Here is a 15,979-nt window from a genome sequence, read left to right as displayed (position 1 = left end):
TCCACCGACCTCAACCTTGACTCCATATATTCACTTTCGGGGAGAAAAAACCAGAGAGAAGGATTCATCGCGTTTTACGATACGGAGCTGCCGCCAAGCCCTAAACTCTCTTGGGAGGGCTGGTCTGGAGTCCGTTCGGGGCTCCGGAGAGGGGAATCCGTCGCCATCGTCATCATCAACCATCCTCCATCACCAATTTCATGATGCTCACCGCTGTGCGTGAGTAATTCCATCGTAGGCTTGCTGGACTGTGATGGGTTGGATCAGATTTATCATGTAATCGAGTTAGTTTTGTTAGGGTTTGATCCCTAGTATCCACTATGTTCTGAGATTGATGTTGCTATGACTTTGCTATGCTTAATGCTTGTCACTAGGGCCCGAGTGCCATCATTTCAGATCTGAACCTATTATGTTTTCATCAATATATGAGAGTTCTTGATCCTATCTTGCAAGTCTATAGTCACCTATTATGTGTTATGATCCGTTAACCCCGAAGTGACAATAATCGGGATACTTACTGGTGATGACCGTAGTTTGAGGAGTTCATGTATTCACTATGTGTTAATGCTTTGGTCCGGTACTCTATTAAAAGGAGGCCTTAATATCCCTTAGTTTACAATAGGACCCCGCTGCCACAGGAGGGTAGGACAAAAGATGTCATGCAAGTTCTTTTCCATAAGCACGTATGACTATATTCGGAATACATGCCTACATTACATTGATGAACTGGAGCTAGTTCTGTGTCACCCTAGGTTATGACTGTTACATGATGAACCGCATCCGGCATAATTCTCCATCACCGATCCATTGCCTACGAGCTTTCCATATATTGTTCTTCGCTTATTTACTTTTTTGTTGCTATTGTTATCATCACTATAAAACACCAAAAATATTACTTTTTCTACCGTTACCTCTTACCACCGTTACCACTACTATCATATTACTTTGCTACTAAACACTTTGCTGCAAATATTAAGTTTCCAGGTGTGGTTGAATTGACAACTCAGCTGCTAATACTTGAGAATATTCTTTGGCTCCCCTTGCGTCGAATCAATAAATTTGGGTTGAATACTCTACCCTCGAAAACTGTTGCGATCCCTTATACTTGTGGGTTATCACTTGTTGAGGGATAGTTATATGATCCAATTATGTTATTATTGTTGAGAGAACATGCACTAGTGAAAGTATGAACCCTAGGCCTTGTTTCAACACATTGCAATACCGTTTTCGCTCACTTTTATCATTAGTTACCTTGCTGTTTTTATAATTTCAGATTACAAAAACCTATATCTACCATCCATATTGCACTTGTATCACCATCTCTTCACCGAACTAGTGCACCAATACAATTTACCATTGTATTGGGTGTGTTGGGGACACAAGAGACTCTTTGTTATTTGGTTGCTAGGTTGTTTGAGAGAGACAATCTTCATCCTACGCCTCCCACGGATTGATAACCTTAGGTCATCCACTTGAGGGAAATTTGCTACTGTCCTACAAACCTCTGCACTTGGAGGCCCAACAATGTCTACAAGAAGAAGGTTGTGTAGTAGACATCAAGCTCTTTTCTGGCGCCCTTGCCGAGGAGGTTAGTGCTTTAAGGTATATCTTTAGATCTTGCAATCAAATCTTTTAGTTTCTTGTTTGATCACTAGTTTAGTCTATAAAAGAAAACTACAAAAAAATGGAATTAAGGTTGCCTCATATGCTTCATCATTTTAATGTCTTTCATGAAAATAAGGATTCTGATAATTGTGCCAAAGTGTTAGAAGAAGAATGTATTAAAATGTTTGGCACTAAATCTCTGAATGATGAGCATGATTGCAATGTTGTTAGTATGAATTCTTTGAATATCCATGATGCTAATGATATGCAAATTCACAAGCTTGGGGATGCTATGTTTGATGAAGATGTTATTTTTTGTCCCCCAAGTTTTGATGAGAAAATTTATTATGATGAAAGCATCCCTCCTATCTGTGATGATTATTGTGATGACATGTATGCTATAAATAGTAATGAGGGAGTATTATGCCTCACATGATAGTTATTTGGTTGAGTTTGCTCCCACTATTATGAACGAGAAGAATTTTGCTTATGTGGAGAGTAGTAAATTTTCTATACTTGGGGATCATGAAAATATTGCTTTATGTGATGGTTATATTGTTGAATTCATTCATGACGCTACTGAAAATTATTATGAAGGAGGAATATATGCTTGTAGGAGTTGCAATAATATCAAGTTTCCTCTCTACATGTTGAAAATCTTGAAGTTATGCTTGTTTTACCTTCCTATGCAAGATGATTCTTGTTCCCACAAGTTTTTTTCTCACAAAATCCCTATGCACAGGAAGTGGGTTAGACTTAAATGTTCTAGTCATATGCTTCATGATGCTCTCGTTATGTTTCAATTCTTATCTTTTATGTGAGCATCATTGTCATCATCATGCCTAGCTATAAAGGCATTAAAGAAAAGCGCTTGTTGGGAGACAACCCAACATTTATACCTACTGTTTTTGTGTGTTCACATGATTATTCTACTGTAGTAATCATGTTTTATAGCTTTTGTTTCAATAAAGTGCCAAGTAAGACCTTTGGGATGGCTTACGGTGATAGTTGATTTGATTCTGCTGCAAAACAGAAAGTATGCGCTCACGAGAATAATTTTCATTTTTTACCAAAGAGCAATAAAATACCAATTCCAACTTCAGTAGATCAATATAAAAATTATTTAGGTTGTCCTAATTTCTTAGAATTTTTGGAGTTACAAAAGTATTCGAAACCTCCATATTTCTACAAACTGTTCTGTTTTTGACAGATTCTGTTTTCATTGCGTTGTTTGCTTATTTTGATGAATATATGAGTAGTATCGGAGGGTATGAACCATAGAGAGGTTGGAATACAGTAGATATTACACCAATATAAATAAATAATGAGTTCACAACAGTACCAAAAGTGGTGATTTTATTTTCTTATACGAACAGAGCTTACGAGTTTTCTGTTTTGTTTTGTGTTGTGAAGTTTTCAAGTTTTGGGTAAGGATTCGATGGACTATGGAATAAGGAGTGGCAAGAGCCTAAGCTTGGGGATGCCCAAGGCACCCCAAGGTAATATTCAAAGACAACCAAGAGCCTAAGGTTGGGGAAGCCCCGGATGGCATCCCCTCTTTCGTGTTCGTTCATCGGTAACTTTACTTGGAGCTATATTTTGATTCACCACATGATATGTGTTTTGCTTGGGGTGTCATTTTAATTTATTTATTTTTGATTGATGTTTGAATAATATCCCAAGATCTGAAATTCTTAAATTTTAGAGAGTCTTCACATAGTTACATAATTATTCAACTACTCATTGATCTTCACTTATATCTTTCGGAGTAGTTTGTCGTTTGCTCTAGTGCTTCACTTATATCTTTTTACAGCACGGTAGTGGTTTTAGTTTATAGAAATTATTGATCTATCATGCTTCACTTATATTATTTTGAGAGTCTTTTAGAACAGTATGGTAATTTGCTTGGGTTATGAAATTAGTCCTAATATGATAGGCATCCAAGATGGGAACAATATAAACTTTCATATAAATTGCATTGAATACTATGGGAAGTTTGATACTTGATGATTGTTTTGAGATATGAAGATGGTGATATTAGAGTCATGCTAGTTGAGTAGTTGTGAATTTGAGAGAAACTTGTGTTAAAGTTTGTGATTCTCGTAGCATGCACGTATGGTGAACCGTTATGTGATGAAGTCGAAGCATGATTTATTTTTTGATTGTCTTCCTTATGAGTGGCGGTCGGGGACGAGCGATGGTCTTTTCCTACCAATCTATCCCCCTTGGAGCATGTGCATAGTACTTTGTTTCGATAACTAATAGATTTTTGCAATAAGTATGTGAGTTTTTTATGACTAATGTTGAGTCCATGGATTATACACACTCTCACCCTTCCACCATTCCTAGCCTCTCTAGTACTGCGTAGCTTTCCCCAGTACCATAAACCCACCATTTACCTTCCTCAAAACAGCCACCATACCTACCTATTATGGCATTTCCATAGCCATTACGAGATATATTGCCATGCAACTTTCTACCGTTCCGTTTATTATGACACGCTCCATCATTGTCATATTGCCTTGCATGATCATGTAGTTGACATCGTATTTATGGCAATGCCACCATTCATAATATTTTCATACATGTCACTCTTGATTCATTGCACATCCCGGTACACCACCGGAGGCATTCACATAGAGTCATATTTTGTTCTAAGTATCGAGTTGTATTTTTTGAGCTGTAAGTAAATAAAAGTGTGATGATCATCATTATTAGAGCATTATCCCAAGTGAGGAAAGAGTGATGGAGACTATGATTCCCCCACAAGTCGGGATGAGACTCCGGACGAAAAATAAAAAAAGATAAATAAAAGAGGCCATAAAAAAGAGGAAAGGCCCAAAAAACAAAATAAAAAAAGAGAAATGAGAGAAAAGGAGAGAAGGGACAATGTTAGTATCCTTTTACCACACTTGTGCTTCAAAGTAGCACCATGATCTTTATGATAGAGAGTCTTCTATGTTGTCACTTTCATATACTGGTGGGAATTTTACATTATAGAACTTGGCTTGTATATTCCAATGATGGGCTTCCTCAAAATGCCCTAGGTCTTCGTGAGCAAGCAAGTTGGATGCACACCCACTTAGTTTCTTTTGTTGAGCTTTCATACACTTATAGCTCTAGTGCATCCGTTGCATGGCAATCCCTACTCACTCACATTGATACCTATTGATGGGCATCTCCATAGCCCGTTGATACGCCTAGTTGATGTGAGACTATCTTCTCCCTTTTTGTCTTCTCCACAACCACCATTCTATTCCACATGTAGTGCTATGTCCATGGCTCACGCTCATATATTGCATGAAGATTGAAAAAGTTTGAGAACATCAGAAATATGAAACAATTGCTTGGCTTGTCATCGGGGTTGTGCATGATTAAATACTTTGTGTGATGAAGATAGATCATAGCCAGACTATATGATTTTGTAGGGATAACTTTCTTTGGCCATGTTATTTTGAGAAGACATGATTGCTTTGTTAGTATGCTTGAAGTATTATTATTTTTATGTCAATATTAAACTTTTGTCTTGAATCTTTCGGATCTGAACATTCATGCCACAATAAAGAAAATTACATTGAGAATTATGTTAGGTAGCATTCCACATCAAAAATTCAGTTTTTATCATTTACCTACTCGAGGACGAGCAGGAATTAAGCTTGGGGATGCTTGATACGTCTCCAACGTATCTATAATTTTTGATTGTTCCATGCTATTATATTATCTGTTTTGGATGTTTAATGGGCTTTAATATACCTTTTTATATTACTTTTTGGACTAACCTACTAACCAAAGGACCAGTGCAAATTGCTGTTTTTTTTGCATAATTCAGTGTTTCACAGAAAGGGAATATCAAACGGAATGAAACCTTCGGGAGAGTTATTTTTGGAACAAACACAATCCAGGAGACATGGAGTGGACGTCCAGGAAGAAACGAGGGCCCAGGGGGGTAGGCGCGCCCCCACCCTCGTGGGCCCCTCGTGGCTCCGCCGACCTACTTCTTTCGCCTATATATACTCATCTACCTCGAAAACATTCGAGAGCACCACAAAACCCTATTTCCACTGCCGCAACCTTAGGTACCCATGAGATCCCATCTTGGGGCCTTTTCCGGCACTCCGCCGGAGGGGGAATCGATCACAGAGGGCTTCTACATCAACACAATAGCCTCTCTGATGATGTGTGAGTAGTTAACCACATACCTTTGGGTCCATAGTTATTAGCTAGATGGTTTCTTCTCTCTCTCTTTGGATCTCAATACAAAGTTCTCCTCGATTCTCTTGGAGATCTATTCGATGTAATTCTTTTTGTGGTGTGTTTGTCGAGATCTGATGAATTGTGGGTTTATGATCAAGATTATCTATGAAAAATATTTGATTCTTCTCTGAATTCTTTTATGCATGATTTAATATATTTGCAAGTCTCTTCGAATTATCAGTTTGGTTTGGCCTACTAGATTGTTCTTTCTTGCAATGGGAGAAGTGCTTAGCTTTCGGTTCAATCTTACGGTGTCCTTTCCCAATGACAGCAGGAGCAGCAAAGCACGTATTGTATTGTTGCCATCGAGGATAAAAAGATGGGGTTTATATCATATTGCTTGAGTTTATCCCTCTACATCATGTCATCTTGCCTAATGCATTACTCTGTTCTTATGAACTTAATACTCTAGATGCATGCTGGATAGCGGTCGATGTGTGGAGTAATAGTAGTAGATGCAGAATCGTTTCGGTCTACTTGTCGCGGACGTGATGCCTATATACATGATCATGCCTAGATATTCTATCAATTGCTCGACAGTAATTTGTTCACCCACCATAGTATTTGCTATCTTGAGAGAAGCCACTAGTGAAACCTATGGCCCCCGGGTCTATCTTCCATTATATTTTTTTCCTATCTACTTGCTATTTCTATCATTGTTTATTTTGCAATCTTTATTTTCCAATCTATACAATAAAAATACCAAAAATATTTATCTTATTATCTCTATCAGATCTCACTTTCGTAAGTGGCCGTGAAGGGATTGACAACCCCTTTATCACGTTGGTTGCGAGGTTCTTGTTCGTTTGTGCAGGTACTAGGGACTTGCATGTTACCTCCTACTGGATTGATACCTTGGTCCTCAAAAACTGAGGGAAATACTTACGCTAATTTGCTGCATCACCCTTTCCTCTTCAAGGGAAAACCAAGGCATGCTCAAGAGGTAGCAGAGTTACAGAAGTATTCAAAACCTCCAGATTTCTACAGACTGTTCTGTTTATGACAGATTCTGTTTTCATTGTGTTGTTTGCTTATTTTGATGAATCTATGAGTAGTATCGGAGGGTATGAACCATAGATAAGTTGGAATATAATAGATATTACACCAATATAAATAAATAATGAGTTCACAACAGTACCAAAAGTGGTGATATTATTTTCTTATTCTAACGGAGCTTACGAGTTTTCCGTTGAGTTTTGTGTTGTGAAGTTTTCAAGTTTTGGGTAAGGATTCGATGGACTATGGAATAAGGAGTGGCAAGAGCCTAAGCTTGGGGATGCCCAAGGCACCCCAAGGTAATATTCAAGGACAACCAAGAGCCTAAGCTTGGGGATGCCCCGGATGGCATCACCTCTTTCATCTTCGTTCATCGGGAACTTTACTTGCAGCTATATTTTTATTCACCACATGATATGTGTTTTGCTTGGATCGTCATTTTATTTTATTTTGTTTTGACTGTTGTTTGAATAATATCCCAAGATCTGAAATTCTTAAATGTTAGAGAGTCTTCACATAGTTACATAATTATTCAACTACTCATTGATCTTCACTTATATGTTTTGGAGTAGTTTGTCGTTTGCTCTAGTGCTTCACTTACATCTTTTTAGAGCACGGTGGTGGTTTTATTTTATAGAAATTATTGATCTCTCATGCTTCACTTGTATTATTTTGAGAGTCTTTTAGAACATCATGCCAATTTGCTTTGGTTATGAAATTAGTCCTAATATGATAGGCATCCAAGATGGGTAGAATAAAAACTTTCATATAAAGTGCATTGAATACTATGAGAAGTTTGATACTTGATGATTGTTTTGAGATATGAAGATGATTATATTAGATTCATTCTAGTTGAGTAGTTGTGAATTTGAGAGATACTTGTGTTAAAGTTTGTGATTCACGTAGCATGCACGTATGGTGAACCGTTATGTGATGAAGTCGGAGCATGATTTATTTTTTGATTGTCTTCCTTATGAGTGGCGGTCGGGGACGAGTGATGGTCTTTTCCTACCAATCTATCCCCCTAGGAGCATGCGTGTAGTACTTTGTTTCGATAACTAATAGATGTTTGCAATAAGCATGTGAGTTCTTTATGACTAATGTTGAGTCCATGGATTATACGCACTCTCACCCTTCCACCATTGCTAGCCTCTCTAGTACCGCGCAACTTTCGCTGGTACCATAAACCCACCATTTACCTTCCTCAAAACATCCACCATAGCTACCTATTATGGCATTTCCATAGTCATTCCGAGATATATTGCCATCCAACTTTCCACTGTTCCGTTTATTATGACACGCTCCATCATTGTCATATTGCCTTGCATGATCATGTAGTTGACATCGTATTTGTGGCAAAGCCACCATTCATAATATTTTCATACATATCACTCTTGATTCATTCCACATCCCGATACACCACCAGAGGCATTCACATAGAATCATATTTTGTTCTAAGTATCAAGTTGTAATTCTTGAGTTGTAAGTAAATAAAAGTGTGATGATCATCATTATTAGAGCATTCTCCCGGTGAGGAAAGGACGATGGAGGCTATGATTCCCCCACAAGTCGGGATGAGACTCCAGACAAAAAATAAAAAAGAAAGGAAAAAGAGGCCATAAAAAAAGAGAAGGCCCAAAAAAATGAGAGAAAAAGAGAGAAGGGGCAATGGTACTATCCTTTTACCACACTTGTGCTTCAAAGTAGCACCATGATCTTCATGATAGAGAGTCTCCTATGTTGCCACTTTCATATACTAGTGGGAATTTTTCATTATAGAACTTGGCTTGTATATTCCAATGATGGGCTTCCTCAAAGTGCCCTAGGTCTTTGTGTGCAAGCAAGTTGGATGCACACCCACTTAGTTTCCTTTTGAGCTTTCATACACTTATAGCTCTAGTGCATCCGTTGCATGGCAATCTCTACTCACTCACATTGATATATATTGATTGGCATCTCCATAGCTCATTGATACGCCTAGTTGATGTGAGACTATCTCCTCTTTTTTCTTCTCCACAACCACCATTCTATTCCACCTATAGTGCTATGTCCATGGCTCACACTCATGTATTGCGTGAAGATTGAAAAAGTTTGAGAACATCAAAAGTATGAAACAATTACTTGGCTTGTCATCGGGGTTGTGCATGATTTAAATATTTTGTGTGATGAAGATAGAGCATAGCCAGACTATATAATTTTCTAATGATAGCTTTCTTTGGCCATGTTACTTTGAGAAGGCATAATTGCTTGGTTAGTATGCTTGAAGTATTATTGTTTTTATGTCAATATTAAACTTTTGTCTTGAATCTTTTGGATCTGAATATTCATGCCACAATAAAGAAAATTACATTGAAAATTATGTTAGGTAGCATTCCACATAAAAAATTCAGTTTTTATCATTTACCTACTCGAGGACGAGCAGGAATTAAGTTTGGGGATGCTTGATACGTCTCGAACATATCTATAATTTTTTATTGTTCCATGCTATTATATTTTCCATCTAGGATGTTTTATATGAATTTATATGCTATTTTATATGATTTTTGGGACTAAGTTGGGTCAGAAGAGTCCCGGGTCGTCCACGATGGTGGGGGTGCGCCCTACCCCCCTGGCGCGCCGCCCTATCTCGTGGACGACTCGGGCACCTCCCTGACTTGTTATCGATGTCAAAAATTCCTATAAATACTGAAACCTCCAGAAAATAACCTAGATCAGGAGTTCCGCCGCCGCAAGCCTCTGTAGCCACCGAAAACCAATCTAGACCCGTTCTGGCACCCTGCCGGAGGGGGGAATTCCTCTCCGGTGGCCATCTTCATCATCCCGGCGCTCTTCATGACGAGGAGGGGGTAGTTCACCCTCGGAGCTGAGGGTATGTACCAGTAGCTATGTGTTTTATCTCTCTCTCTCCCGTGTTCTTGATTCAGAACGATCTTGATGTATCACGAGCTTTGCTATTATAGTTTGATCTTATAATGTTTCTCCCCCTCTACCCTCTTGAAATGGATTGAGTTTTCCCTTTGAAGTTATCTTATCGGATTGAGTCTTTAAGGATTTGAGAAGACTTTATGTATGTCTTGCATGTGCTTATCTGTGGTGACAATGGGATATTCACGTGATCTACTTGATGTATGTTTTGGTGATCAACTTGCGGGATTGAGGGAGTCCTGGATTAGGGGGTATCCGGATAGCCGGATTATATCCTTTGGCCGGACTGTTGGACTATGAAGATACAAGATTGAAGACTTCGTCCCGTGTCCGGATGGGACTCTCCTTGGTGTGGAAGGCAAGCTTGGCAATACGGATATGTAGATCTCCTTCCTTGTAACCGACTCTGTGTAACCCTAGCCCCCTCCGGTGTCTATATAAACCGGAGGGTTTTAGTCCGTAGGACAAGATACAATCATACCATAGGCTAGCTTCTAGGGTTTAGCCTCTCTGATCTCATGGTAGATCAACTCTTGTAATACTCATATCATCAAGAACAATCAAGCAGGACGTAGGGTTTTACCTCCATCAAGAGGGCCCGAACCTGGGTATTCATTGTGTCCCCTACCTCCTGTTACCATCCGCCTAGATGCACAGTTCGGGACCCCCTACCCGAGATCCGCCGGTTTTGACACCGGCATTGGTGCTTTCATTAAGAGTTCCTCTGTGTCGTCATCATTAGGCTTGATGGCTCCTTCAATCATCGATAGCGATGCAATCCAGGGTGAGACTTTTCTCCTCGGACAGATCTTTGTATTCGGCGCCTTCGCACTGCGGGCCAACTTGCTTGGCCCTCTGGAGCAGATCGAGAGTTATGCCCCTGGCCACCAGGTCAGGTTTGGAAGCTTAAACTACACGACCGATATCCGCGGAGACTTGATCTTCGACGGATTCGAGCCCCTACCGAGTGCGCCACACAGTCACGATGAGCATGATTTAGCTCTACCATCGTACAGTGTTCGGGAGATCGCACCGGCAACCGCTCCGACCCTCAATTCGGAGCCAATTGCACCATCCATGAACGGGTGGATAGACCCCGCCACGGAGGTCGTATTCTCAGCGGCGATCGAGCCGAGTATCGACCTTACCCTTCACGGGAGCCGTGACGCCGAACTACCGGACTCGTCCCGGGCCACGGACTCCGAACCGCCCGCGCTCGTGCCTATCGAATCCAACTGGGCGCCGATCATGTAGTTCGCCTCCGCGGATATCTTTTAGCACTCGCCCTTCGGCGACATACTGAATTCATTAAAGTCTCTCTCCTTGTCAGGAGAGTCCTGGCCAAACTATGTCCGGCAGGATTGGGACGCGGATGACGAAGAAATTCGCCACCCACCCACCACCCACTTAGTAGCCACTGTCAATGATTTGACCGACATGCTCGACTTCGACTCCGAAGACATCGACGGTACGGACGACGATGCAGGAGACGAACAGGAGCCACTGCCCATAGGGCACTAGACACCCACTTCATCATATGATGTATACATGGTGGACACACCAAAAGAAAACGATGACGAGGAATGGAAGGACGCAACGGAGGATCGTTCCCCCGAGAAGCAGTCAAAGCGGCGGCGTAAGCGCCGCTCCAAATCCTGCCTCGGCAGAAACAACGATCATATAGACCCAGCGATAGAGCGGGGTGAGCCAGCGGACGACAAACATGGCATTGAACCACCGTCCGACCACGGCAACACGGAGAATCAAACCAAACAACCCGACTCTGGCGAGGATAACAGTCCGGATGACATCACACCGGACAGGCACCCGGAGCAATAGAATACCCAGCAAAGGCTGGTTGCCACTGCAAGGAGTGTGAAAAAGCAGAAACAAAGGCTCAGGGCTGCACAAGACACACTCAGAATTAGATGGAGTAAAGTACTCAACACTGCAGCAAAATACGGTGGTAGTCGCCACACAAAGAGCTACCCGAAGCGAAAGCTGCTACCTAAATTCGATGAGGAGGCCTTAGATCCCCCGCAATCAAAAAACAAAACAGCCATCTGGTCAGATAGACAACCTCGTGGCCAACATAGAGCGGCAAACGATGCTGCACACAAGACAGTACGTGATCCACGTGAGGGCTCGCATCAAAAGGACGGCACAACCAGATCCATCTACGGACCAAGCAAGCATGCTCCAGCACGCAATGCAACACAACAAAAATATGAACACCATGGTACACCCAAATACAGGGGTGCCGCGCACCCCTATGTTTCACCGATGAGGTGCTGGACCATGAATTTCCAGAGGGATTCAAACCCGTAAACATAGAGGCGTATGACGGAATGACAGACCCTGGGGTCTGGATTGAGGACTACATCCTCCATATCCACATGGCTCGAGGAGACGATCTCCACGCCATCAAGTACTTACCCCTCAAGCCCAAAGGGCTAGCTCGGCACTAGCTTAAAAGCCTCCCCGAAAACTCCATTGGAAGTTGGGAAGATCTCGAAGACGCTTTTCATGAAAATTTTCAAGGGACCTATGTCCGACCACCGGATGCAGATGATTTAAGTCATATAACTCAACAGCCCGGAGAGTCAGCCTGAAAGCTTTGGAACAGGTTCCTCACTAAAAAGAACCAAATAGTCGACTGTCCGGACGCCGAAGCCCTAACAGCTTTCAAGCACAATGTTCAAGATGAATGGCTTGCCAGACACCTCGGCCAAGAAAAGCCGAGAACAATGGCAGCATTAACAAGCCTCATGACCCGCTTTTGCACGGGCAAGGACAACTGGTTAGCCCGATGCAGCACCAGCGACCCAAGTACATCCGAAGTCAGGGACGGAAATGGGAAATCACAACGCAGCAAAAGCAAGCGCCGAAATAAAGAAGACAGCCCAAAGAGCCCGGAGGTAAACGCCGGATTCAGAAGCTCTCAGCCAGGTCAGCAAAAGCTGCCCTCCAAAGGCAACAGAGACGAACTGTCCAGCCTAAACAAGATTCTGGACCAAATATGTCAGATCCACAGCACCCCTGATAAACCTGCAAATCATACCCATAGAGAATGTTGGGTCTTCAAGCAGTCCGGCAAACTCAACGCCGAACACAAGGGGCAGGATATGCCAAGCAAAGACGAGGACGAGCCTCGCAAGCAAAGCACTAGGGAACAAAAGAAATTCCCACCAGAAGTCAAAATAGTAAACGTATTACGCGTGACGAAGGGGAGAAACAAAACGACACTCCTAGAGACACATGCCCAAGGGCCTATCACCGCGGAGTTCTGCCACTGGTCGTCCCAACTGATCACCTTTGACCATCGGGATTACTCGTCAAGTATCCGACATGCAGGATGGGCTGCCTTGGTGTTAGACCCGATAATTGACGGCTACCACTTCACACGAGTCCTGATGGACGGCGGCAGTAGTTTAAACCTGATATATCGGGACACAGTCCGCAAAATGGGGATAGACCCAACAAAAATCAGCCATAGCAATACTACCTTTAAAGGAGTAACGCCAGGCCTAGAAGCCCATTGCATGGGCTCCCTACTACTAGAGGTTATATTCGGCTTTCCCGATAACTTCCACAGTGAAAAGTTAACCTTCCAAATCGCTCCGTTCCAAAGTGGCTATCAAGCACTACTCGGACGCGAAGCTTTCGCTCGCTTTAACGCAACACCGCACTACGCTTCCCTCATGCTTAAGATGCCCGGTCCACGTGGCATCATTACAGTAAATGGAAATATTGAACGCTCCTTGCGTGCGGAAGACCGTGCGGCTGCCTTGGCCATCGGGATTGGCAGCCGCACACTAAATGGCCTCACCAACCAGAGCATCTGACAGGTCATTAAGACCACAGACGCGGTTAGACGAGTTCGGTGCAGCTATATATAATTGATACAGGTTTGATGGCTATACCCCTATAACAATACAAGGGGCTCAACGCGTGTAAACAAGTGACAATTAGGCTCACCTTTGCTCATTTTGAACTGTACATGGTTTATTTAGTATAACCTACCTTTTTGCACGACAACTTTTCAACTAAGTTCCTCTCTTCTATAGTTGACCATCGTGCTACACACATCCAGGATACGGCACAATGGAGACACAGGCACAGACGTGCAGCAGGGACCCGTTCCAAGGATTCTTTTTAGATTAAGACCCTGCATAAACCTTTTCTACTGTCTCTTGTTGATACACATCCCTCGGATTCTCAGTACAATTGAGAAGGATGCTGACGTATTGGCATGTGGCCACATCAGAATATTGCACGTACCTGGACACTAGGGGCTAATTACAAAGGGCACTGTTTAAGCCCGGTTTATATCATAAAGACCGAATACCTTAGGGAGTGTTCGGCGTCGCGAGTTTGGCCTTATATGCATCAGCTCCGAATCATGTCTTTGGTCAAATGTTGGGTTTGCCCGGCTCCTGTGATTTGCTGCCTTACGTTCCGCTCTATCGGCTAAGGCGGCACCAGGAGAACTACTGCGATTGTGCCCTGGTTCATCTGGACGAGCACCTCAGTAGAGAAAGCCGAAAACTGACTGTCATGATATAGCGTGAGACTGGTCAACCACTCGATGACCTAGCGGAATCTTCGGGATTCCTCTGCCTTAACGAAGGGCCGTTTCCCGGCCAGGCATGTACGCGCCCCGAATTTGGATGATCGCGGAGCCACCAGGGGCTATATAGTAACCCCACTGTCCAACTCCTCTGGCTAAGTGAAAGTGTTAAAGCATTATAGTCTGATTGCCTAGTTCGCTGCACTATCACCTCCTTAATGGACCAAGACGTTGGATCAAGTGTGAACATGCGTCTTCTATGAACACCCCCGCATTATATGCGTGGGGGCTGAAGCTGATGACTGCCATCTTTCAGGTTATATACATATATACATAAACGGCCGCACAGGAGGCATCATAGTACTTTCAGGCAAAAGTATAAATACAGCCTTGATAAACTCAATAAAACATTGTTTTTACAATGGGAATACATGTCACTTAAACATAATATTCTTCGAGCAATGAGCCTCTATCAAACGAGTGCCTTCAAGAACTTCTTCAAAGTAGTGCTCGGCAGCCACTCGGCCTATGGCTGAACCCTGTGCCGCAACAATGGTGGCATCCATCTCCGCCCAGTATGTTTTGACACGGGCAAGGGCCATCCGCGAGCCTTCTATGCACGCCGACCTCTTTACAGCATCGATGCGTGGCACAACACCAAGGAATTGTTGCACTAAGCTAAAGTAGCTATTCGGCCTTGGCCCTCTTGGCCACAAATGATCCACAACGGACCTCATGGCAAGTCCGGATAATCTATGGAGCTCGGCCCAACCGGTCAATTGCTCATTCAGCAACAGCGGGTGGACTGGAGCGTGAAACTGTGACCAGAACAGCTTCTCCACTTCAGGACCTTTTTGATCCTTGAAGTACTCGGCCGCATCAGCAGCACTTGCAGCCAAATCCATGTACTCGTTCGCAGAACTCCATAGCCGGTCCATAGGAGCATATTTCGGATCTCCGAACTTAGTCTGCAACAAGAAGGGCTTCCCAGAAACGATCTCCGCAGCTTGATTCAGCTCCTCCTTCGTGGCTCTAATTTTGGAGCGGGTTTCCTTGGCAGCCACCTGGGCCTTCTCCAGGTCCGTCGCCTTCGCCCGGGTTTCTTCTTCAAGAAGCCGGTAACGGTCAGCAGCATCTTTTAACTCCACGACCATCTTGGCAATTTTTTCTTTGCTCTCGCAAAGTGCGGCCTGTTCGGCCCTTAACTCTTCGGCCGCCTTTAAAGCGGCCGCATTGCTACTCCTTGCTTGCTCCTTGGCTCGGGCAAGCTCCACCCGAAGGGTCTCCACGGTGGCAGCTCCATCTACAGTCAAAACATATTAAAGATACTGGCATCATGCTGCTCTTACTACGTGGCATTCACCAGAAAAATCACCTACCCTGTGCCTCATCAAGTCGCTTGTTAACAAGCACGATGTCGGCATCTGCCGCATCCAGTTGCCGCTTTAGTTCAGCAAACCCATCAGCCCGGCTAGCCACCGGAGCTTCAACCACCTGCACATAACTGCGGTCTGGTTATTACCTAGGACTATGATCCTCTGTTTGCCGCTGTTTTCGACGACAACCAGAATCTCAGGAGCTACTATCTACACAGGGCACATCTAAAAATGTGCGGTACTATCAAAAATG

Source organism: Triticum urartu, chromosome 7, assembly GCF_003073215.2.
Source record: "Triticum urartu cultivar G1812 chromosome 7, Tu2.1, whole genome shotgun sequence".
NCBI lineage: Eukaryota > Viridiplantae > Streptophyta > Magnoliopsida > Poales > Poaceae > Triticum > Triticum urartu.
Note: the sequence above shows the minus strand (reverse complement) of the source record.